The sequence below is a fragment of the Rhineura floridana genome, chromosome 8 (assembly GCF_030035675.1).
Source record: "Rhineura floridana isolate rRhiFlo1 chromosome 8, rRhiFlo1.hap2, whole genome shotgun sequence".
Lineage (NCBI taxonomy): Eukaryota > Metazoa > Chordata > Lepidosauria > Squamata > Rhineuridae > Rhineura > Rhineura floridana.
In genome coordinates this window covers 111,254,392-111,281,244 of record NC_084487.1, presented here as the reverse complement: position 1 = coordinate 111,281,244, position 26,853 = coordinate 111,254,392, and the positions used below count along the sequence as shown (strand labels likewise).

Below are 26,853 nucleotides of genomic sequence, written 5' to 3'. Positions count from 1 at the left end.
ACATTACAATCATTAACAAAAAATTAAAATGCCTCGGAGTAGAGAAAGGTTTTAACCTGGCGCCGAAAGGATGATAGTGTCGGCGCCAGGCGAACCTCCTCGGGGAGACTATTCCATAGTTTGGGGGCCACCACTGAGAAGGCCCTTGATCTTGTCACTGCCCTCCGGGCCTCCCTATGAGTCGTGACCCGGAGGAGGCCCTTCGTAGCAGACCGTAGTGTACGAGCTGGTTCATAGCGGGAGAGGCGTTCCGACAGATATCGAGGTCCCGCGCCGTATAAGGCTTTATAGGTTAATACCAACACTTTGAATTTGGCCCGGAAGCGTATTGGAAGCCAGTGCAAGTGGGCCAAAACAGGTGTTATATGGTCAGACCGCTTCGTTCTTGTTAGCAGTCTGGCCACCGCATTTTGCACCAGCTGTAGCTTCCGAACCGTCTTCAGAGGTAGCCCTACGTAGAGCGCATTACAGTAATCCAAACGTGAGGTTACCAGAGCATGTACTACTGATGTAAGATCCTCCTTACTCAGGTAGGGACGTAGCTGGGCTACCAATCGAAATTGGTAGAACGCATTCCGTGCCACCAAGGCTACATGAGCCTCATGCTTCTCTACATGCTTCTCTTTTATTTCTTACTTCAGTGTATGCATCAGTTCATTAACTGTCTACAGCACTATAGTCTGCAGGTTCTTTCGATTTAAATCTTGTTGGTATGATACTTTGCTTTGAAAATAAGAGAAATTATTTTAAAAATAGGAACAGAGAAAGCTGCCTTATACTGAATAAGACTGTTGGTCTATCTAGCAGTGATTCTCAAGGGTTTCAGGCAGGGGGCTCTCCCAGTCCTACCTGGAGGTGCCAGGGATTGAACCTGGGACCTTTTGTATGCAAAGCAGGCACTCTCTTCCTGAGCCACAGTTCTTATAGTTAATAAAACAGACTGGCACTCAATACAAGTTAGTGAGAAAAATGTAGGAGTTAACACAATAAACATTAGACATTACAGATGTGCCAGGTTATGAAGTTTTTCATTCACAGTGATCACTAGTGGCTCATTAAAATGATCACCACCATTTCATCTATTGCATCTACAAAGAAATAATTGAAATAAGCATATAAATACTTTAAACAAGTAAGGAAGAGCATACAATTCAAGTTACATACCTACCCATATGTGCACTTTAAAGGAGTGCATATTACTCTCTTTCCCCCACTTCATATTTCAGCCTTATACATGTCCTGCCTGCCATCAACTGATTATATGCTGCCACACCTCTCTCATTTATTATTTATTTATTTAGTTGCATTTCTAAACCGCCCTATAGCTGACAGCTCCCATGCTATAATAACGTCAGCACCTTTCATTTAAGTCAGTCAATCTCTTTTCTAAAATGGCAATAAATATAAGTTATCTGTTAAGCAGCTACACTTTATAACAGCCCAATTAAAATTAAGGCCTTTGATATCTTTATCTGAGTTTGCAAACTCTAATAACTCTTTTGGCAGGGGCTATAGGATAATGTTGTTGATTCCCCTCCCCCCAGCTTAAAGTATGATTTGCATTAATAGTGTTCTGCTCACTCAAAAAGTAAACCGAGGATGCTGATCAGGGAGAACAGCATGCTATCAGGTACATTGCACTTAAAAAAAATTAATTCAAGAAATAAAGTGTTAAAATTATATAATGCTGTAAATGGCAGGCTTATAAATGTATAGAATTTCTATGCTTATTCATTGAAAACCTTCAAGTTTAGATAGGCCTTAATCCTATGAAGAGTTAGATATATTTACGTCTTATTGATTTCATTGATACTTAATTGTATCTACTGATATTAGACTGAGGACAAGGCATGACAGTTTTGCATTGACTTAGATTATATACTAATGCATACGAAATAGCTGTCACATGGAGGCTGCTTGAAATTACTTCATTTGGCAGCTGTCTCCCTACATGGTAACATCTTTTTTTTTTTTTTTCAATAATTTTTATTCAGATTTTCATAAAACATACAAGACAAAATCATAAAACATTCAAAGACAAAAAACAAAATCAAAAATAGTTAAACAAAAAGAAAAAAAGAAAAGAAGAAAAAAAAATAAAAATAAAAAATAAAGAGTAAAATATTGACTTCCCATTTGTCAAAGATCAAATCAGTTATAAGTCTATAATATATAGCAATCCTGTCTCTTAAGTCATATTATAAAATCACTTTCCTCCAGTAGTTATCTTACTTAATCATCAAATCTCATAAACATTACTTTATTCTTTCCACAAAAAGTCAAAGAGAGGTTTCAATTCTTTAAGAAATATATCTATCAATTTTTTTTTCCAGATAAGCATATCGATTAATCCATCTCATTACTAATTATGATAATCTTATTGTCATAACCATAGTCAAAATAAACATTTCAATTAATCCATCACATCAGAATCTGTTAGGTTCAGTAATTTCAGTAGCCATTGTTCTATTATCTCTATTAGTTCCATTTTCCATCTTCCATCTTCAGTAGTCTTGTTAAGTCCAGTAATTTCAATATCCAATCTTCCATTATCAGTATTCCATAATAATCTTGCTGTCAAAGCCATAGTCATATAATAAGAGTCTGATGGGAATTACCTCTATCCCAAATATTTTCTTGCCATCCATTCTGAATAAGTTGCTGAAATACTGCTGTAAAATCATATCTCTGTTCTTTTTTTCAAAATACACTGGGTCATCTCTTAAAAGTTTTTCCATTGTCACATGGCTGCAGTTAATTCCATAGATTTTCTCTATATTGGGCTCCATCACATCATTCCAGTCCAGAAGATAATCCATGCCATTGATAACTTTATCTCTAGAATCTTCATTAATTTCTTCAGAGATAACATTGAGTTCCAAACAATAGATTTTATTTCTAAAGTCCATAGACTCCAAATCTTGTTCCTGTTCCACGTTTGTTCCAATCTCCGGGATCTCCTCTCTCACAGGGACCCCTATTCCAGTCTCCAGGGTCTCCTCTCTCACAGGGACCCCTATTCCAATCTCCGGGGTCTCCTCTCTCACAGGGACCCCTTCCAGGGTCACCTCTCTCACAGGGACCCTTATATCTTTAATCTCCTGCTTCATTTTACTCAATTCAATTTTCGTTATCTCAATCTCATTCATTATTCTCTGAAACATAGTTATTTCCAGATTCTCAGCCACTTTCTTAATTGCCATTTTAAAAGAAAAATATAGGAAAACCACTTCTTATTTCAGCAACAATTGGGTTAATACTCCAAACTTGGTGACATCACAGTATAAACAGAGCAGACAGCCTTATCTCTCCAATAGTTAAGTAAACAAAATGCAGTTCCCAGGATCGAAGCAATTAATGGCAATCGTCAAGAAACAGATTCGTCAAAATAAAATAGACCAAAAAGAGAGTAGTCTCAAAACAGTATAATATTTTTCAAAATAAAAATCTGGAATAGAAATCCCTCTTCTGTGTGTATCTTTAGAATGCAAATCCAGGACAGCTTTTTGCAACAAAAACAGAGATAAGCTATTAATTAGTGCGTAGCAGAGAGAAGTTACGGCTCCCCAGTGAGATGTCAAAAACCGATCAATCTGGCAAATCTCTTTTAAACAGCAACAATTTAAGTCAAGTAAAAGAAAAATATAGAAAGAAGGGTGCTTGCCTGTTAGTGCGTTCTCTCTTAGAAGATAAGATGAACGTTCGCTTTAACAGATAGAGCTTGCTGTTGAAAATCCGTCCCACCTTCGTCGGCTGGACCTCGTCCCATAAATTAATGAGATCTGGTCGTCCCAACAAAAATAGGCTTTGAGGTTAATCTCTTCGTTTCTCCCTACCCGGGAGAAGTTTAATCAGTCAAAAAAAAGAAAAAACTGACTGATATATCTGAATAAGCTTCTTTTGAGGCAGGAGCCCGTCTCAAAAGCAGGCACAGGCTAAGTCACCCTTCCCGGAAGTCCCTACATGGTAACATCTTAAGAACTGGGGCATAGCTGAAATAGTCACACCTTTCATAGTACAGTATCAGTTGTGGAGAGAGATTTGACAGTATCAGAGAGGAATGGGAGCTGCATTTTTTTTGTTCTTGCACACTTTCTGTGCCTTTGAAAGGGGCATGACAGGTAAAGTTGCCCCTCTTATATTTCTGTATGCTTCAAAAGCACAAGAGCTCTGCCAGAACAAAATGGTGGCAATCATACATAGGATCATATGACTTCCCATTCAATCACTTGTTTTGCTGTAGTCCTCAGTTATGATGTGCGTGGGGGGGGGAGAGAGAGAGACTTCTGTAACTGCAGATGTCTGGCTGATTTCTGAGGAGAGATGCAAGAAATGAGGTGCTATCAACTGTCTTTTAATTCTGCATGCTTCAGCCCCCACCCCACCCATGAGAATGTACTCACCTTGTAGTCTTTCTGACATCTATGTTTGAAGAGTCACACGTGGTCACATGTTTGGGGAGGTAATGTGGTCATTGTTGTCAATTCACAGTAGGAAGTTGCCCTGGAAATCTGTCTCCACTTTTTGTTTGTTCTGCTGCCACATGCCCTCGGTGTCAACCTGAGGGAAGAATATGTCATGATGCTTTGGCCAGCACTACCAATAAGGGAAGTGGAGTATTTAGCATCCACCAACAACTGTGGCTTTTCTTCCCCTTGCTTTTCCCATTGAATGTTGGCAGCTTGTGACAATACCTCTGTTTTCTATAGGGATAGGGAGAAAATAGATTCAGTTTGCATTTAAAGGTGAACCTACTTAATTTGCACTTTCTGAAACAATATGAAAACTGAAACAGTGAGGCTGTAAACACATTAGTCATCAGATCAAATTGTTTCCATTAGCCACACCTGGAGGGGGAATGGTTCTTCTACCAATCAGTTGCAACATCTCTTTGAAGCTGAGTTTGAAAAAAACCCACACACACTCAAGCTGCTCCCAGGTTTTACAGTAAAAAAAGGTTGAGTTTGACTAGTGTTGTGTGCCCCCATTTTCAGAAGAGAGAGGTGGAGACACACTGGAACCAGCAGAACAGTGAGTGTGTTTCTACCCTTAGTCTTCAAAACTTACACTTATCTGAGGTAGAACCACAATAATACAGTGCCTCCAGCCAGAGCCACCCGTAGGCACCAGGAAGCGGGGCAGTTGCCCCAGGCCCCGTGCTTTGGGGGGGCCCTGCGCTTGGGAATGAGAACCTGGGCTGCAGCAGGGTTTTTTCTCTTCAGCCATGCACTCTCGCCAGCCGCCTCCCGCTCTTGGGGAATCTCCCTCTCTTTGGCTGCATGCCTGAGCGGTTTTCCCCCTCTCTGTTCATCAGGTGTGCCTGCGGTGCTTAGCTAGCTAATTTTAGGCCGGAGGTTTGAATCCCCTGCCTGAGTGGCTTCCTTGTACTGCCTGCTGCCCGCTCATCAGCTGTGCAGCGCGTTTACAGGCAGCGCTTGCCGGCTTATTCTGGGCGGGAGGTTTGAAAGAGAGAAAGAATGCTTTTACCCTGGGCCCCGCACATGCTAAGGACAGGCCTGCCTCCAGCTTCCACCCGCATGAGTCATTACAAAAGTACACCAAGGTCAGTGGTGTCAAAAGCTACTGAGAAATCAAAGAGATATTTCCATTGTCTCTCTCCTGATAGAGGTTACCAGTCAGGATGACCAATGCCATTTTTCTGCTAAAGCCAGGCCTGAAACTAGACTGAAATGGTTCTAGATAATCTGCTTCTTCCAGGCATACCTGCAACTGGCTAGCCGCTACCCTCCTAATCACCTTGCCCAGGAAGGGCATGTTAGAGACTGGGCAGTAGTACTCCCTTTATGCCAAGTGTCTTTTCACCAAGTTGCCCACACCAGTTCCCACTTGCATGCTCCTAGTTATATCAGCATGCTCATCTTCATAAATGAGATCTGTGTCTCCTTACTGGGGCTTATATATATCTGGTACTATGTTGTGATTAGCTCCTAGTTAGTCTGAAATGAATCCTATCTTCCAACACATGGATGTGTGCTGGTGTTTTGAGCTCCAAGTGTTTAAAATTGCACCACAATTAGTAGCAATAATAAACCATGCAATAAGCAACATAATTACTTTGTGAGTGCATGATACACAACCATGCTGTTCACTTTTCAGCAAGATCAGTATTTGGCCCTTTCTTATATTTCAGAAAGGCAGACTCTTTGAACGTTCAGTGTATACATTGGATATACTAATCTGGACCAAGTCAAATGTCTTTACCATTTACGTTTTAAAAACCAGTATTTTCTTAATGACTTCTTTTTCTTTCATTCTGGTTATGCAAGAAGCATCACAGAGTTACTTATTAGCAGGGGAAGAAGCTCCTTTGCCATGCCAAAAAATCCTTCTGGATTAATTCTATTTTTGTGCATGTTACTTGTTAGAACCCATAGAATAATTTATTTTTATTTATTATTAAATGTGTATCTTGCCCTTCCTCCCAAAGGGGCCCAGGATGGAGTAATGAAACTTTCCCTTGTCATTTCTCTGAACTATGATCTTAAACAGGGCAGAAATGATATCAGAATACAGGTCTGGATATAGATATGAATTTTTAGGTAACTTTCCAGTTATTGCAAGACAGTAATTTTCCAGGAGTTGGAACAATGTGCATCGTTTCATTTTGCATTGGTTATATAATATATATTGCAGAAAGTAGAATCTTACCAGTTGGGTATCAGTTGCTACTTCTTTTCTTTCTTAACTGCCTCTGTTAAATACTGCACTTCCATGGAACTCTTAACATTTTGTTGTTGCTCATTAACTTTAATGAACTACAAATATAAAAGAGAATATTAAAAAAATCCCCCTGTGACAACAAGCTTAAATCTGGCACATTTTCCTAATGTGACAAACACTGTTAATGTTACAAAACCCACCACCATGGGACTCATTCTAGTTAATACATTATTGATCATATAGCCATTTTATTTGTATTTAAAAAGGCATTAAAACTGCACACAAATTAATAAAAGCAGATCAGCAATGATCCACTGCAGTTATACAAGACGGCTGCAATCCTAGCTCCTATTACTTGGGAGTAAGCCCCACTGACTTCAGTAAGACTTCGGGCATAGTTAGGATTGTGCTGTAAACCATCTAGTAAAATATATGTGAAATGAAAATGAGGCAACAAAAGACCAATCTAATGGCTACTTCACATTACATTTTTAGATGTATACCTAAAATGATTTAAGTGAATACCTTAAAACTCAACCTGTGACTATATCAACACCTGTCTGAAAACACACATATCATGCATGTGTACACTACTCAGGAAGCTAGGATTGCAGCTATGCAGGCTGTTCAAAGGATAAAACTAGGTGTGCTGCTATACTGTATATGAAATGTCCCAGAGGGAAGAGGGAAGAAAAACAAGGTCTGCAATCCCATACACACTTACCTAGGAGTGCCACTGAACCCAATGGAGCCTACTTCCAAGTAGACATGTATTGGATTGCAGCCTAGGCTAAAAGTCCTACAGACTGACAGCATCAACTCAGGCAGCTCACTGAAAGCTAATGGGAAAATACAATACATACCAAGTGGTGTAGTATTCTTATTTCTATGGACTGGACTAGAGAGTCTAGCTATATTAAAAACAAATTTCAAAACCCAAAATAATTAAGGGTGCAATCCTAACTCCACTTACCTGAGAGTAAGCCCCGCTGAATTCAATAGGACTAACTTCTGATAAGGCATATTTAGTACTGTGCTATACTGTAAATATTTTTACCCTCCATCTAATCAGAGCAAAAAATGTAACTCAGCATTTCACCCATTTCTTGGTTTTCTCCATGTACAGTGGTAGCACTTACAACATTGTTGCTTCAACCAGTAGTTGAAGGATGGCTTTTTGAATATCTGGTGCAAATAATACCAAGAGTCTTTGCACACGTGCACCTTGCTTGCATTTTCATTTCAGGGTGCTATTTCAGGCTTCAGGAGGTGGGAACAAAGTGTGTGATGCCAAGATTTATTGCAATGTTCAAAATCCTACTCTTCAATTATTAGATAGCCAGCCAGTGTATTTTATACGCATTTGTTGTATTTTTTTTGTATGATAGGACATAGTTTATTTATATATCACATTTTGGCCCAGAGACCCCCAAAGCAGTGAAGAGCATTAATATATATTACAAAACAAATATACAGTAAAAGTACAATACACACAATAGATCAATCAGAACAGTGTAAAATAAAAATAGCATGAATACAAATTATGTAATATGATTTACTTAAATCAGTAGGTACAACAATTCAATGACTTCTTTGCAGAAGCAAGGAATTAATCAGTACGACCTCACTGGTTGTCTTTTTACACAGCATGTTAGATGTTAGATTGTGCTAAGGTTGTAGTATCTATATTTCTGGTTATTATTTGGTGTAGTTGCTTTTTATATCTAATAATAACCAAAAATATTGTTACTCCAGCACAATAATTACATGTGGTCTAATGTATGCATGCATAGGTGGCTCATTCCCTCATTTGTGTTGTAGCTCAGAGGTAGAACACATGCTTTGAATGCAGAAGTTCAAACCCCGGCATCTCTGTTGATGTCAGTAGGCTGGCTGAAGCAACAGGAGAGATGCTACAGCCTCATGTTAGGGGTGGGGTTTGGATTACACCCTTAATGATTTATTGTAATTGAGGAATGTATTTTTGTTTTGTTGTCATTTGTGGATATTTTGTCACTATGATAATATGTGAAATGGATCCTTGAATTTTGCCAATTGTTTATTTTTGGTTATATTTTGAATTATTATAGGATGACAGTGGGGTTTTTTTTGTATATTTTGTCATTTCTATGGCTGTAAACCACCTTGACTACAATCATGTAGAAAGGCGGTACACAAATTAAAAATGAAATGAAATGGGGGGAAATCTCCAATAAGGGCTGGGAAAGACTTCCGTCTGAAACCTTGGACATCTACTGCTAGTCAGTGAAGATAGTCTTGAGCTAGATGGAACTCACTGTCTCATCAAGTACACGGCAGCTTCCTGTGTTCCCTTAGTTAATGTGCCCCTCAACAGTTACTTTCCGTTTAGACCAGGACAACTATTCCCAACCTGACTTGACAAAGGGATGTGTTCTGCTAGCCTTTCCCTTATTATATTTTTGACAATAATTAATGTATATATAATATTTGGAACTCAGCATCCTGATATAGGCAGAAGTTATTAGTTTATTTTATGTGTCATTCAAAGAATACCATAAATGAAGTCTGTTCACTGTAGAAATCAAAACAGGAACCAAAACCAGTTTGTGGAAGAGATAACTTACTAACATGTTGAATCTTTGTAAATGTGTGAAGATGAGTTCTGCTGGAATTACAGAAATATGGTTCCTTTTCGCAGGACTACTCTAACTAGTGCTGTGTAATTCTAATTACATTTGAGAACTTGTGGCTTTAATTTCATTTGCTACATAAAGCATCTTGGAATTAATAATGCAAAACAAGTATATGATGGATAAATACACTAGAGTGCAAGCACTACCCAATAGCACTTCAGTTTTGGATTCTGAACATGGTTTTATTGGGTACTGCTGTCATTACATACTGAAGGCAGGTAACAATACTAAAAATATATATTTAAGAAAGTTATAATGAAATACTGGTGGTTCCTATGGAATCTACCACAAATCTACCCTATTCAAGGCCATAAATAGCCAGCCAGAATAATAAACTTTTAAATGCTGCTGGAATCTGCTCAGGGCTAAATTAAATGTTAATCACATGATTGGCCCTTGCATGCCTATTTTTTTCTTTACTAAATAGCAGCCATAGTGGTGGGTAGAGAAATCTGGATTAGGACTGTGGCATGAGGGAGGAGATTTCGACCATTTATTTCTACTATTGTTCCAGTCCAGATCCCCTCATTCACTGCAGCTGTTATCTGTCCCAAGAGGCAAGCTGCCATTGAGGTGAATGGTTTTTTCCCTCCCAGTGTAAAAAAGAACATAAGAATCTGTCTTAGGCTGGAGACACACTTGCGGTCGCATCTCCACCTCTGTTTTCTGAAAGTGGGGGCACACAGCGTTAGTCAAAGTCAGTCACTTTTCACTCCAGAACCTGGTAAATTGGAAACAGTGTGTTTTACCTTGAAGTCACCTTCATACAAACGTCAAAACTGATTGGCCATCAATCCCGTTGCCACTCCAGGTGTCCAATGGGAATGCTTTGCTGTAGGCTCAGGCAGAGACAGTGATTGGCCAAACACTTTGCTGCGGGTGGTCCTAAAAGGTCTGTTATCAGCAGTGGGGAAGGGAAATGTGTCCAGCCATGGGCAAATACATTACAAACCACAGCCGGACAAAGTATTCTTGCTGCTTTTGAAACAAGTGTGCACATAGCCCCAGATTGAGTCAGACCATTGGTTCATCTAGATTAGTAATGTCTTCAGTGACTGGCAGCTGATCTCCATGATTTCAAATAGGAGTCTTTCCCACTCCTACTTAGAAATGCCAGGGATCAAATTTTGAACTTTTGCATGCAAAGCATGTGCTCTGCCACTGAGTTACAACCATCCCCCAAAAGTATCTGCAAAGGGACAATCCAGTTAGGACAATGACCTCCTGTGTGGCTTAACTGTTTAGTTGCTTTCTTTATTTGTTTGTGATAGATTTCATTTTGACTTGTATACTGCCCTGTGATCCTATGGGATGAAGTGCTGTTTAGAAATACAATAAATAATAATAAAATAGCAATTAAGAAGACAAGGAAGGACCAATCATGTGAGGAAAATCTAGTTTGGCCCTCAAAACCTGCCTTTGGTATCAGAGGTGCCATTTCAGGGCACAGCAACATATTTCAGTGGGTGGAATACAAAATGAAATAAGATCACACTTTTAAGTTGCAGAATTCAAATAAACCTTATTTCAGAACATTTGTTGTGGCTATTTTCTTTTTCATATCTTGCAATAATTGTAACAATGTTGTGAACATAGGGTTAACATCGCACACTTTAGATGGAAGCAAAGCGGTTTGTGATTTTAGTAGATGGACTTAGTATATAGGTATCCAATGTTTGGAAAGTTCATTTCGAAAAGGAATTAGTTCCAGTTCACCCCTTTGAAAAAATTGTAAATGTAATGGCCACAGTCAGACACAGAATCAAGAATTTAACACCATGTATAAAAAATATTGAATGAAAATTGAATTGAATAAAAAATTGCCCAAAGTTCCACTACAAAAGGAACTTAATTCATGATCTGTTCACCTGGGAATTATAAGAAATACTTTCTGGTATAATTCAGAGATTTTTTAATTAATTCAGCATTGTAGATACCATATAATAGTGTGTAACTGTCGGGACCACTCCAGACTGGTGTTTAGTGCATGTGTATTCTACAACATGTTCTTGATGTAATAATAGTGCATTAGTGGTGGGTTTATTCTGCTTTATTAGTTCTTCTGTGATGCTTCCCTAATACTACATTATTGCTGTCTGGCAGGGCTACAGCACAACAAAGTGGATCCCGCCCCAACTTTTGTGGTGTTAAAAGGTACAGGATTTCAGCGGTACGTTACAGGATATGCACTGACTGGAAATGAAGCAGTATGACTGCCCCAAAACATTTGCAGGTGCAACTAGTATTGAAAGTGGGCTTGTGTATGACTGCCCCAATAGAATAATGAGCACAAATCATCATGAATGCACAATAAAAAGGATGCCTGGAGGGGCCCTTTGTCAGACCTCCTCTCTTGTGCTGGCCCCGGCACAGATGTCTCATGGTCCCACCACTAGGCATCACTACCTGACCTCTGTAAAGCAATGCTGTCCTGACACTTTGCCTTAGTCTCCTCCTTTTACAGATTGCTATTAAGTGTCTAGGTACACTTTCAGGCCACAACCTCGCTGTATCTTTCTGTCTTTAAAGACTACAGCCCTGGGTTGCCTTTGGATACTTGTTGCTGATACACTAACCGTTCACCTCTGCCACCATAGATACTGGTTCCAGCTTTGGTTTTTGCTCTGCCCACCCTTCTCCTCTATATGAACCCAGCCAAGGATCAGGTGTGTTGTTTAACCAAACAGATTTACTAAATAACACTGGGAATAAACAACATTACTTTGAATTCAATTGTCATGGATGTGGTTACATATAAATGATCTTCAACCTATTATAGTTTCTCCTCCTTCATATACTTTTCCTAAACCTGCCTCACTACCCGTCTAAATACACATCCACCCCTCACCATCTTCAACCCAAAACCAGAACCATACTCCTTGACCAACTGTCATTCTCCCATATATACATTCAATCACCCAGATGCTCAGCCAGTCACAACACAGCATTCCTCAACATTCCATCACGTGTACTCCTCCCTCCCAACTCACTCTACTCACCATATTTAACCTACAAAGCTGGCACTTACCATAAATATTATACAAGCATTACAGGGGCATCACACCCTAATTGTATAAGTTCATTATATAGAACCAGAATAAAGGTATTCTGGAAAAACAATCACATGCAATCTGAAACACTGAGAGTCAAACTAGATGTCAAGCTAATTGTGTGGTGAGCAACTAGGTCTGGTTTCTTGAAATACTAGGCATGCTCCCCTACTACTAGGCAACAGGTAGGGAGGTAAAGTTTAACCCTTCCCATCACAGCAGTGATCCTAATGAAAATCATTCCAAAGTTGAAATTAACCTTATTGGAGGGGCACTCCCACTGATGCCAATGGAATGTTTTTTCCTAAGGATTAATTGTAGTAGGTGGGGTGGGATATGCGATTTTCATCGTAATTGTGGCTAGAGAGGGAAGGGTCAAGCCTCTCTTCCCTGTGCACAGCAGCACTGAGGAAAATCAGGGAACCTGAGCCTAGAATTATTTTTTTTTTTTAAAAAGAACCCAAATGTAGTTGCTAACCATGCAATGAACGTAGCATCTAGTTTAACCCTGAGAGGAGACAACTACCATGCTAGCTATTTAGTCTCAGGAAAGGTATTCCACATTTGGGGAGCAACTGTTAAACACCTCTCTGTTTGCTCTTGCAGTCCTAACTTGTCACACAGAAGAAGAAAGTAGGAGGTGTTCTCAAATTACCTCAGACATTGTGAAACTTCATAAGACATTGTCTATGTCTTTATCACAGCAGAACAGATAGTAACGCAGGCAGAAATGTGGCTTCAAGTGATAAAACCATAGACAACTTACTTCTGCTCTATATATGTGCCAAACTAGGGCTGCAAAAGATCTGAGATTTAATTAAAATTACTACTGCTACTGCTGCTGCTGCTACTACTACTACTGTTACAATCAGTATGCACTTTAAAATAACATAAGCATATCAGAATTCCACTGTCTTACAAACGTATGGGGAAGGAGATGTAATTGGGTTCACACGAAATGCCTGCCAAGATTATAAGGGCTTTTTAAGAACTTGCAAGTATTTTATCCTTCAGCAACTATCCAGTTTTTTTTTGGTAAATGTTACTGGCCACAAAAAAAGCCCTTAAGAGTATTCATGACCTAATTTAATTGTCCACTCCACTAATGCCTACTGTAATGTCCTCAAGGGGGCCTACGGTACACATGGCAAACAGCCTATGACAACTTCCACTGTTGACCTTTTCAAGGAAAACAGGTCCAATTTCTAGCAACTCTGTAAGATGCTTCTCATTTTCTGCAGAACTTTTTAAAGACAGAAAACACCTGAAAGTTTGAAGCTATACTGTCTACTCTTTATAAGTTGCCAAAATGTTGATTTCACATAAAATTTTCATGTAGAAAGCATGACAAAACGTTAACTTTGTAATCAGCCATCAACAAAGAATTAACAGTATAATTAATGTATGTAACAGTGCCCCGATTCCTTACAAAAGAAGAAAGGCAAACTTGATTTAGGTGATGGAAGGCACACTTAACTCCTTTTCTACCTGCTGTTTCCCCCCACACCATAGGCTTGTGAATTTCTACTTGTGTAAATTCAAATGCATGTAGTCTGCCCTTGAAGCTGATTTTGAGGTCTGAACTATACCTCCTCCCTGACCTAAATTTGATAGATGGGTGGGGCTGCCTGTCGGTCACCTAATGTCATATTGACTTCAGGTGATCCGTTTTCATTTGGCCAAGTGGTTTGAATTTTCTACTGGAAGGGTGGCAACAGAGGGCCTTTTTTATTGCAACAGCAGTAGATTGGGCTGGCTCAGCCTCTCCCCACCCCTGGAATATCCCATTTTGGCACTTCTATTGCCCTGCATATTCACCAAATGGAATGGGGTGCTCCACACTGGCACAATAATGCTGGCAACAGTCTGGGGCTGGAGGCCGGCAAAGGCTGCAGAACTGGTCAGAGGAACACCTTCACTCAGTCCACACACCCTTCCAATCAGGTGCAAAGAGGGTTGAGATTTAAGTCATGACTAACTGGTCTCACTGATTTCAGTGGGATCCAAGTCCAACTAACATAATCTAGGTTCAGCCTGAACAGTGAAAGAATATCCATAAAAAATACTAGTAATATAAAGGACTTTTCAACCCTCTGTCATCCTTTTCACATTTTGCCCGTTTAAGTATGTCTGTCACTCAATAAAGGAAATCTTATTTGATTAACTATATTAATTGATCAGTTAATTGATTAATGACTTAACAAATTAATGAATTATTTAAAACAGTGGTTTTAAAGTGAAAAAAGCAATGCTTTCTTTTCTGGATGAAGCAGGTACCAAAATCTGATAGAAATGGTACCTGTCACCTGCATTTCCTGTATGTACTTATTTTAAAAAGAACACTTAAAAATTAATTAATCAATGGCAATTTTTAGTCACAATTAAAAAAAACTGATTAATCTTACTAGCATTCAACCTTTTATGACCTCTTAATTTTTCAAACATGTATTTGTATGATGATGCTACTGTTGCAACACACTCTAGGTCAAGCTGCAACTCAGTAGCAGGTCCCAACCCGACATTTGATGGTCAGTGTCCTAACTCGTACTGACTAAAGGCTGTAACCCTATTTTTAACTGGTATTCAATGGGGGGGGCAGGACAAAGTAGAGTGTGTTTGCTGTTTTGTCTTCCTACTTATCAATCAAGCCAGAAACATCCCACTGCTGTTTTCCTGCTGCTATAAAGAGGCAGCAGCATGGGAGTGGGAAACTGCTGTTTGCTGTTTTGTTCTCCTACCTGTCAATCAAGCAATACCCAATTTCTCCTTTGTCAAAAATTTGCTATTCCCACTTGATGTGTGACATACTTTAAGGATTGTCTCATGCTGGAAAAAAAACCTCTTGTTCAATCTGCTCTTGTTTTTTATCTTCTTGGGCTTTTTACTTATTGTTGCTTTAATTAACAGTTTTATTGGTTGTGATATTTTTATATTGCATTTATTTATTGCTTTTATTGCCCATCTTTGGAATCTAGTTGGTGGAAAGGCAAGGTATGTATTGAATAATAAATAAACTATCTTGGAATGGAGCCAATTAACTGTAATAATATGAAGCTCTTTTAGGGATAACAATTTTTTTAAAATGCCACACATCCATCAGTGGCCATTCTATTGCTAATTTAAAATGAAACACATCTGAATTCTGATTTTGCTTGTTTTCCTCTTCCTCCCACTGTAGCTGCATCTTTTAGTGTATGGGTGGAGAACTCATGTCCCTCCAGCTGTTGATGGACAGCAACTCCCATTGACCCCAGCCAGCATGTCCAATGGTCAGGAATGATTGGAGCTGTATTCCAGGAACAGCTGGAAGGCCATGGGTTAGCCACCTCTGCTTCAGCATCATGTCCATTAGATTGTGAGCCATAGTGGCAGGGGTCTATATCATCTCTGTAGAGTGCTTAGTTGCATTTCAAGGAAGAAATAAGTCTATACATACAACGACCATTCCTTCAACAGTCAGACTCTCACTGCTGCTTCCTGCAGCCTCTAGGCCAGCTTTTCCCAACCTTTGGGCCCCCAGATGTTGTTGGACTACAACTTCCATCAGCCCCAGCCAGCATTGCTAATGGTCAGGAACGATGGGAACTGTAGTGCAGCAACTTCTGGGGACCCAAAGGTTGGGAAAGGCTGCTCTAGGCAGTCCAGTTACAAAGACACCCCCTGTGTCTTCTACCTCATGCATATCAAGACTTTGTTTTAAACACAAACTATGGGTGGGCCACACAGCAGGTTAGAATTCAGCCCTAGTGCTGCTGTCATAATTAGTCCCAAGCTGTAAATGGAGGGTGATTTGGGGGCAGTAGGAGGGTTAACAAAACAGAGAGTTGCAAGAAAGGTTACTATGGGCTTCATGAGACACCCTCTCCCAGCTGTTCAGGCCATTACAATCTATTTAAGTTCTTCTACAGGGATTAAAGTTGTGTCAGTCTTTTTAAGGCTATAAGAGCACTGCAATGCTTTAATAAATCAGAGCCAAGTCTGAAACACTTCTCCACTCAGAGAGTAGGGGTTTCAAAAGGTCAGAGGTCACCACAGACAATATCCATTTCTTCTAGTCACCTTCCTGCCAAGAATTGAGACCTCCATGCTCTGTGACCTAAGGTTAGAAAAAAATTAAACAAGCAGCATAAGGTCAGAAACTTAATTACTTATGTGACATGTAGATCTCTTAGAGTCATCGGCTTCAAAAATTAGTATCTCACTTCTCTGGAAATGGACAAATGTCGGATGCATAAATCTAACACCTAAAAGGCAGTGAATAACCTCTTTCATCCCAGAAATCCAAAGCTGAGCTGCACCAATTATTGGCTTAAATTGTTTTTGAGGCCACAAGCTGTTCCAATGACCCAAATGACAGAAAGCCACTTCTCTGTGGTGTTTTTTCATTTTTTGTCACATTTGTGTTCCACTTTGCCTCCAAGGAACTCAGGGACAGATACAGTAGGGCCCCACTCATATGGCAGGTTAGGGACCAGACCCCTGCCAAAAAGTGAAAAGCGCCCCAAAGTGGAACATAGCATTGCCCTCCCGCACCAGCCCTCCCCTGCTCGTCCCTGCTGCAGATCACAGGCAGGGAGCTGCCGGCCCGTCCACGGCCACTTGCTCACCCTCCACCGGCTCCCTCACTTGCCCTCCCCCCTGCCTGCTCGCTCACTCACTCGCCCTTCTTACGGTGGCAGGCTCCCTGCCATGGATCGCAGGCAGGGAGCTGCCCGCCCACTTGCTGGCCAGCCCACGCCCACTCACTCACCTTCTGCCACCTCCCTCACTCGCCCTCCCCCTGCCTGCCTGCTCACTCGCTCGCCCTCCTTACGGTGGCAGGCTCCCTGCTGTGGATCTCAGGCAGGGAGCTGCCCGCCCACTCGCCGGCCAGCCCATGTCCACTTGCTCATCTTCCGCCGGCTCCCTCACTCACCCTCCCCCCTACCTGCTCGCTTGGTCGCCCTCCTTACGGTGGCAGTAAATTATATACATTTATATATTATAAATTATTATATGTTTTTATATATATTTATACAGCATACAGTATATATAAATATTGTATTGTATAATATAATATAATAACCTTAACTTTTAAAACTTTGGAAAATTGCCAGAATACAGTACAGAGAGATGCAGAGTGCACAAATGCTGAATCAGACTGAATCACCGACAATAATATGGCGCCCGACGCCCTTCTTGGACTCAGCTGCTGAGCACATAGTCAGAGCTTGGAAACATTCCTTTTTTTAACTACAACTCCCATCAGCTCAACTGTAGTTTAAAAAAGGAATGTTTCCAAGCTCTGACGACATGCTCAGCAGCTGAGTCCAAGAAGGGCGTCGGGTGCCATATTATTGTCGGTGATTCAGTTTATCACCACAAAAGCCTTGTGAGTTAAGATAGTTTTAACATTTGTGACTGGCCCAAGGACACCAACAGACCTTCAGGATTCAGTGAAGATTTGCACCCAGGTCAGCATGGCCCACATCCACTCTACTATCTGACATAGAACACAGGCTCTCATTGGTGTGTCCTCCCTATATATGCTGCTGTTTGCTGAATGCCTTTTTATAGAAGTTGTAAGGCAAGCTGGCCTGCAATAGAAAAGACTAACTGGGGAGGAGCTTCAACTCCTAGGCATGTCACAGGGTGTTATGTTCCATTCAGCCTTACAGTTTATTATATTTTTCCAACCTAACACTAAAGTTATGAATTTTAGATATGCAAGAATAACATTTCCACAAATTGTAACAAGTTAACATACTTTAATTTTGAGTAGGCAATTTTAAAAATTTCTAAAATAGCACATAAACCTATTTTGCACAAAATGCTAAGCCAAACCATGGCTTAGCATAAATGCATGAGTGTGCAGGCTTCTAGAGAGGAGATTACGGCTGTTTTGCTCCCCTACTCCCTCCTGGGTCCTGCTGCTGTAGTCCTGCGATGAATTAAGCCATGGCTTGGTTTAGCATGCTGTTTAAACCCAGACTTGTGATTTGTTTCCCAAAAGACAGATTAGCTGAGCTTGCAACATTCAGTACATTAAAATGGTGGCTATAGCCTTGGCCACTAACATGAGCATGCTACAGCTTGCTGCTGCCACTATCACCCCCCTTGGCAATCATTTGGATGCCCTTTGGGCTCCAGGGGCCCTGAACATATACCCTGAAGTGCTGCTGGCTCCACACAACTGGGAACCTTGCACAGCTGGGGTTCCCAATTGCATAGAGTGCCTATGCTGGTACAGCTGTACATGCTAGGTGCTTCATTCCAGACCTTTAGCTGCATGCAGAAAAGTCCAGAGGTGAGGCCTGGGACAAGGATCTGCTCCCTAACATGCATTTAATGTATGCATAGAGAAGATCCCTTTTATTTTACTATGCAACTAAGATTTGGGACACAGATAAGTGCATGAGGCTGGGGAAAAACTCTCCATCCCTCCCCCCCCCCAACTTGACAGGCCTTAAATTTAGTGATTCATAATCTTGAGGTGCTCCTGGACCCATCTTGTGCCTCGAACCTCATGTTATGGCAGTAGCCAGGGCCACTTTTCACAAAGTCCACATGGTAAAGAATCTTCAGCAAGTTCTTGTTCTAGGTCTAGGAAAACTGTTCTAGATGGTTTCAGATCTGTGCCCAAATTCAAAGCAATACTCTTAGCACTGCCTCACTTTGGTTAACAAATTCAGACTTACGATGCACATATACTAGGCAAAGTACTACATTAACTTTTGCACATGCTGACATACCACTAAAGTCTCTGAAAAAAAATACAAATAATCTAGGTGCCTCTTATAAGAGCTTTACTTATCAGACCTCTTTTTTACCTGCTTCATTGTCTTCTCCCAAGTGCTGTAAATCTTTTGCTTACAACAATCTTATTTTGTACTGTAAGTTGTCGAGTGGATTAGGCAACTATTTTACTGCAAGACAATGACATCTGGCCACTTCTGCCCATTCTCCAAAGAAGTGTTTGGTTTTGAATCCACAATAGCTTCAAAGGCTAATCCATGTGTCACAAGGCAAATTCAGATCATGTTGTGAAGACTGATCTTCTGACTTATGGTCATTTATTTACAACTTATAGTACAGCAAGGTAGGTCTTTCCATGATAACACAGCAGTTGCACACAAGTTTTGTGGCACTGCACTGTAAATAAAAGAAAAAAGCTCAGGCTTTTGTAGGTGTAGGGACAGAGCTTGCAAAAGTTACTTTTTTGAACTACAACTCCCATCAGCCCAATCCAGTGGCCATGCTGGCTGGGGCTGATGGGAGTTGTAGTTCAAAAAAGTAACTTTTGCAAGCTCTGTGTAGGAAGTAGTAGAATTGCTAGTGAAATGGGTGGGTTTATTAAGAGAATGCAATGATGCATACCTCCCCTAGGATGCACACCTTAACTTGGTGAAGGGGTTTGAGAGTGTTGAAGAAGCTAAGACCAATGCCGTCAGGAGTCTAGACCAAGAGGCTAGACTCCTAGCAGGTTCACCCAAGGCGGAATGGTCAAAGCTGAGACACCAGACTAAGATGCATCCAAACTCAGAGGAAGGCAATGGTAAATCACCTCTGAATATCTCTTACCACGAAAACCCTATGAACAGAGTATCCAAAATGCAACATGAGATAGTGCTGGAAGATGAGACCCCAAGGTCAGAAGGCACTCAGTGAGCTACTGGGGAAGAACAAAGGACAAGTACAAGTAGCGCTGTGACTAATGACGCAGCTGGGTCAAAGCCGAAAGGAAGCTCAGAGGCTGATGTGCACAGATGCGAAAGGAGAGTCCGGAGTTGTACAACGCACACAAATGGGGTTGCTTTAATAGTGAGAAGTGATGTAGCAAGAGCAATTAGGAGCTACAACACAAGGTCTGAGCGAGTGATATCAATGAGATTAAACGGGAAACCTATCAACATAACCATCATCCAAGTCTATGCTCCAACAGCAAACACAGAAGAAGAGGAATTGGAGAGATTTTATTCAGAAGTACAGGAAGACATTGATCACAGACCAAAACAAGATGTGCTGATAATCATGGGGGATTGGAATGCTAAAGTAGGGGACAGTGAAGAATTAGGAATTGTGGGAAATGGGGCCTAGGAGACAGAAATGAAGGAGAAAGACTTATTGAACTCTGCATAGCCAATAATTTGTTTCTTGTGAGCACATTTTTTGAGCAACCGAAAAGACGACTGTACATGTGGACATCACCAAATGGTCAATATAGGAATCAAATTGATTATATAATTGGCCGCAGAAGATAGAGAAGTTTCATACTTTCTGCAAAAACAAGACCAGGTACAGACTGCGGTACAGATCATGAACTGGTCGTATCGAAAATCAGAGTAAAGCTAAAGAAGAACAACAAAGCAATCATAATGCCAAAATACAATTTAAATAACACCCCAGAAGCATATAAAGATCGAATAAGGAATAGGTTTAAACTTAGTTGACAGAGAGCCAGAAGAACTATGGAATGAAGTCAGAGAAGTATCAAGGAAGAATGCAAAAAGACAATACCTCTAGTTAAAAAGAGAGAAGTCAAAGATGGTTAAAGAGAGAAGGAAAGCAAAAGCAAAAGGAGATAGAAACACGGTCAGAACCCTAAATGCAACTATACAACTACTAGTACGTAGGGACAAAGAAAACTATTACAATAGTTATAGTATAGAAATAGAAGAGGACAACAAAAAGGGAAGAACAAGAGCCCTGTTCCAAAAGATTAGAGAAATGAAAGGGAAATTTAAACCAAGAGTAGGGATGTTGAATAATCAACAGGGGAACACACTGACTGACCGAGATGAAATCAAAGGAAGATGGAAGCAATACACTGAAGAACTCTATAAAAGAGATGACAGGATGACAGATTCATTCACAGAGGAACCGTATGATGAAGAACCAGAAATTTTAGAATATGAGGTGAAAGCTGTTCTTAAAATACTTGGAAGAAACCAATCACCAGGAATAGACGGCATACCAACAGAGTTGCTTCAAGCTACTGAGACTGAATCTGTCCAAATTTTGACAAAAAACTGTCAAGGAATATGGAAAACTAAACAATTGCCCACAGACTGGAAACATTCCATATACATCCCAATTCCAAAGAAAGGGGATCCCAGGGAATGCAGTAATTATCGAACTATTGCCTTAATATCCCATGCAAGTAAAGTAATGCTCAAGATTCTACAACAAAGGCTCTTACCATATATGGAGCAAGAAATGTCAGATGTCCAAGCTGGATATAGAAAGGGAAGAGGTACCAGAGATCATATCGCAAACATACGTTGGATAACGGAACAGAGCAAGGAATTTCAGAAGAAAATCACCCTGTGCTTTATAGATTACAGCAAAGCCTTTGACTGTGTAGATCATGAAAAACTATGGAACGTTTTAAAAGCAATGGAGGTGCCACAGCATCTGATTGTCTTGATCCGCAACCTATACGCTGGACAAGAGGCTACTGTAAAGACAGAATATGGAGAAACTGATTGGTTCCCAACTGGAAAGGGTGTGAGACAGGGGTGTATTTTATCACCCTATTTATTTAATTTATACGCAGAACATATCATATGGAAAGCAGGATTGGACCAAGATGAAGGTGTGAAAATTGGAGGGAGAAATATCAATAATTTAAGATATGCAGACGATACCATACTACTAGCAGAAACCAGTAATGATTTGAAACGAATGCTGATGAAAGTTAAAGAGGAAAGCACAAAAGCAGGACTACAGCTGAAAGTCAAGAAGACTAAAGTAATGACAACAGAAGATTTATGTAACTTTACAGTTGACAATGAGGACATTGAACTTGTCATGGATTATCAATACCTCGGCACAGTCATTAACCAAAACGGAGACAATAGTCAAGAAATCAGAAGGCTAAGACTGGGTAGGGCAACTGTGAGAGAACTAGAAAAGGTCCTCAAATGCAAAGATGTATCACTGGACACTAAAGTCAGGATCGTTCAGACTATGGTATTTCTGATCTCTATGTACGGATGTGAAAGTTGGACAGTGAAAAAAGCGGGTAAGAGAAAAATTAACTCATTTGAAATGAGCTGTTGGAGGAGAGCTTTGCTGATACCATGGACTGCAAAAAAGACGAATAATTGGGTGTTAGAACAAATTAAACCAGAACTGTCACTAGAAGCTAAAATGATGAAAATGAGGTTATCATACTTTGGACACATCATGAGAAGACATGATTCATTAGAAAAGACAATAATGCTGGGAAAAACAGAAGGGAGTAGAAAAAGAGGAAGGCCAAACAAGAGATGGACTGATTCCATAAAGGAAGCCACAGACCTGAACTTACAAGATCTGAACAGGTGGTTCTTGATAGATGCTCTTGGAGGTCGCTGATTCATAGGGTCACCATAAGTCGTAGGCGACTTGGAGGCACATAACAACAACAAATGATGCATAATTATTTGGAACAAAGATTAGGTGAAAAATAACTTTGGCTCTTCTTGACCTGCTTTAAACACACAACAAAATTGCTGCTCAGGACCTGAGCATCAAACGGACCAAAAAAATCCCCTACTATCTGAAATTATATGTTGTCATTAGCCACACAACTCTATCAATCCTTGCTTCCTTTTATATTTAGTGACATGTTTGTTATTTTCTATTTGGGACCATTTTTCCCTCCCACTGCCTTTATGAAGTTTCCAGCAGGAACTGACTCACCACCATGGTGTCTAGCAAGTCCACAAACAGTGACAGATGAAAATGTGAAACAGCAGATGATTAGCTGCAAACACCTTCTCATTGGAGTTATTGAATGCCATGCACAGACATATTGATTCAGTGTTTGAAAATTTAGCTTTCTTTGGTCTCAAGATAATATGGGAGTGTAGACTAATATTAATTCCACAAGTGAGAAACAACTTGATAATTTATGGATTGTAAACTCAAAGTCTTGCCATTTGGGGATAACCTCCCTGCCTCCAGGGAAGGAGTAAGTCTCTGTGCTACATGTTGGAGACAATATGCTCCTCTTTTAGTGACTCCCTTTGATTTTTAATTTGAAATTTGTGGACACTTGCTGATATAATGTTCATATTGAAGTTTCATGCTATTCTGGCAGGTTGCATATTTTCCCCCTTATGTTCTTAGAGAATAGTTTCAATTGCAAAAAACACTTACTTTGTATAGTTCTTGTAAAGAAGAACTGAGGCTTGTTCTAATAAACAAAACAGCATTAGAGAATGGATGCTTGCTTTAAAAGCATGAATGATTTGTGTGTTCTTATGTATATTTATATGAATTTCCATTCATAATCAATCATTACAAAACATTTTAAGTAAGGAGAAGAAATTAGTATGAGAGGGATTAGTCCCCCCCCCCAATTAATTTGAAACAGTCTTAAGTTTAATTCTTTCAGTAGCATATCACTATGCAACTAATTCTAGATTGGCCATGAAGTGTTTTTATTAAAAGATAAATAAGAAATATTTTACACTGATTAAATTTAGTCTAATATTTTACCTCCATGAGTATGATTCAAGATAATACTTATGATTTCAGATTAAATCTCATGGAGATTCTTGACAGATGGCTATATGCTGGATATTGCCGTAGATGTGGGACTATAGAGAACAATGCAAACATAATTTTAAGTGGCTTAACGTTTGAGTCTCTTTAGGCAATCATTCATTGTTGACATCACAGTTCAAGGATGCAACAGATCCATTGACTCATGAGGTAAACAGGACCTTGCATTCACCTCTTGCTACTTAATTCGTAAAGTTTGTGGGTAAAAATAAATTGTTCACATAGAGCTGCAATTTATGATAATCCCTCCCATGTGAACTTTAGCCTTTCTGTTAAGGGGAGAGGGAATGATAGGGGAAAACACCTAAATATTTCTAATGCTCCATTTGGTTTGAAAATAACCCCTTGAACTAATATTTGTAAGTATTGACTGAAATAAATCATATGGCATAATCTTCTAAGCATAGAATACATCAAGATTGACAGGAAATGCTTTGCAGGGTCAGTGGGTTCTGGTTCATATCAATGAATTAATTATTAATCCCATGGTAAACAGAACTTTGATCCCATGTTTATTTTTAGATGATTGACACCCAACTTTAAATAAATGTGTCATCCCTGAGATTTATACAAAGAAAACAGAGCATTGAAATCTACGTTAACATAAGACATTTTTCCAGTAGCAGAAAAGCTTTTTTTAAAAAAATTATACATTATATCAGGAATGCAAATATTTTTACAAACCAAGCCAATTTGGAAGGAGGGAGAGACAGAAACCTCAGTATACCCATGAGTTGAGAAGTTCTTCTCCTGCTGGTATATTCTTTTCTTCCAGGCACTGCTTAACCGAGAACCAAACTAGATTCAGCACTGGAGAATCATGGAATTCCAGTCAATCTTTCTAAATAGCAAACTCAGGTGATGAGTGAATTGGAGCCAAAATGGGACCACTGAGAAACAAGAGGAATACTCTGCATGATTGGATGAACCTCAAGGTTTGCATAAGTATCATGGGGGCGGGCATTTAAGGAGGAAGCCCTCCACAAAGCCCGATGAAGACTCAGCATGCCCAGTAGCCACAGAATGTTAAGCGTCACTTGAAAAAGATCAGTAAATTGGGTTGGGGAATGGAATGGACATCCTGGATTAGAGCATGGTTGGCTGGAAACCTAAATAGGAGAATGCATGTTAGGAGGTAAGGATACTCTGCAGCATTTTCTTACAGGTCATGTATATATATACATAATCTCCAGGGGTTAGATAATGCCTATGTAATCTTACTTGGCCCTGAGAGATGTCAGAGCTCCAACCTATCAGGAAAAGACTGTCTCTGACCTGTGAGCTCTTCCTCCAGTGAGATGCTAGCTACGTTAGGAAAGGAATAAGTAGTAGCAGTGGTCCAGTCCCACACACTTCAGTTGATAAAGGCATGAGAGCAAGAGCAACCAGCTTCCTGCTCTCTTTAGCAATCTAGGCATCAGGAACAATTTCTAGGTTATCAGGGCCATCTGGGGGCCTAAATTTTTGCACCATTAAATCATCTCATATTTTATAATATGGCCACAGTTTTACTCTGTAGGTCTAAGTCCAAATGGCAATAAAGCATCAACTCTTCAATTGAGATGGGTATTGTGTGATAATTATGTTGACCAATACTAATACTGATTGTGGTGCGATCAAGTGGAGACCTGTGAAAATGTCACATGTCACATGTGAAGGGGATGGGGATGTTGGCCACAAAGGAAGTTCATCCTTTGAGCCAATTTCCCTCCATGGAAAATTTACACTTTGAGGGGACTGCCTTGTTACAGCTTAATGGGCCATGCTAGGCAGCACCCTGTTTCTCTCCCTACCCCATTTTGTCCTCAAGCATGTCCACATACTCATCACCCACTTTACAAATATAAGGAGTGATGTTGGGAGTGGAGGGAGAGAAGGAAAGCATGAAAAAACTGAAACTAAAAAACACCAGCAGCATAAGCACAGCTCTTCCTTTACATCATTTCCCCTATACTCTTTTGGGTTTAGTGACAACATAATCTTCTGTTACATGAGATGTGTGTATGTGTGTGTCTTCTAACAAACATGGCAATCGTGTCATAGATTGCTTTTAAATGTGGAAGACAGAGACTCCCACTGGATCTTGAATCTCAAAGAAAAAATATGCTTAGAAAGAAAAGTACAAAAACGTCTTGGCATCACACACACTATTTTGGCAAGAATCCCAATGATCATGAACTTCTTTATCCATCAGAAGGCAAATTATTTCATGTGTCTCCTCCCTCCATTCTTTGTATTCCTATAGCCATACCCTCCTCTGTCGCCATAGCACAACAAATCCACTTTAAAAAAAGAAACGACTTTTTTTGGTTAGGAAAGTGACTTGAAAATGTTTTGAAAAATGTGGAATCAACAAATGATTAATGAAAAGATGCACAAACACAAGTAAATCAGGATGAATACAGGATAAATGCTCATTGTCATATAACCTCCCCGCAAACAAATCAAAACAAATGCTCGGTAAAGACCAGATACAACTCATTTATCAGTCACAGCTCTGACTTCACCCATTGGCTAATAACACTGATAGGCAGGAGCAGTCAGGCTGGCTCATTTCCCAGAAATCATTTGGAATGGTACCTGCACATTTTGCTCCAATATTTGCTTCCTAGGAAGGCTAGAGACTTACTTTTTTTTAAATTAAAGCTCAGATTCTGGACTATCTGCTGAGGGCCTTCACAGGCAATGGGCTGGTGATCCCTGTCCTAAACAATAAACCAATGAAAACATTTCATTAAATATACACTAAAATTGAACAATCCCCACATAATCCATAATCCACATAATTCCAGTAACCACAAAATAGTGCATCTCCAAAATTAAATCTTGATGTCCAAAAAGAATTAAACACACCATCCCGATATATCTAGACATCCTGAGCAGCAAGTCTTTCTGGACTAACATCAAGATGGTCT

The 26,853-nt window shown here is 39.9% G+C and overlaps 1 long non-coding RNA gene across 1 annotated transcript; it reads right to left on the bottom strand.

Annotated features, from left to right (window-relative positions):
- Positions 1-3,344: 3,344 nt before the first annotated feature.
- LOC133390021 (uncharacterized) lies at positions 3,345-26,638 on the bottom strand. Its single transcript, XR_009764268.1, has 4 exons — positions 26,568-26,638; positions 6,670-6,776; positions 4,404-4,560; positions 3,345-4,313 (listed from the first exon to the last, which is right to left on the bottom strand). It is a non-coding gene; the product is annotated as an uncharacterized LOC133390021 (long non-coding RNA).
- Positions 26,639-26,853: the final 215 nt, after the last annotated feature.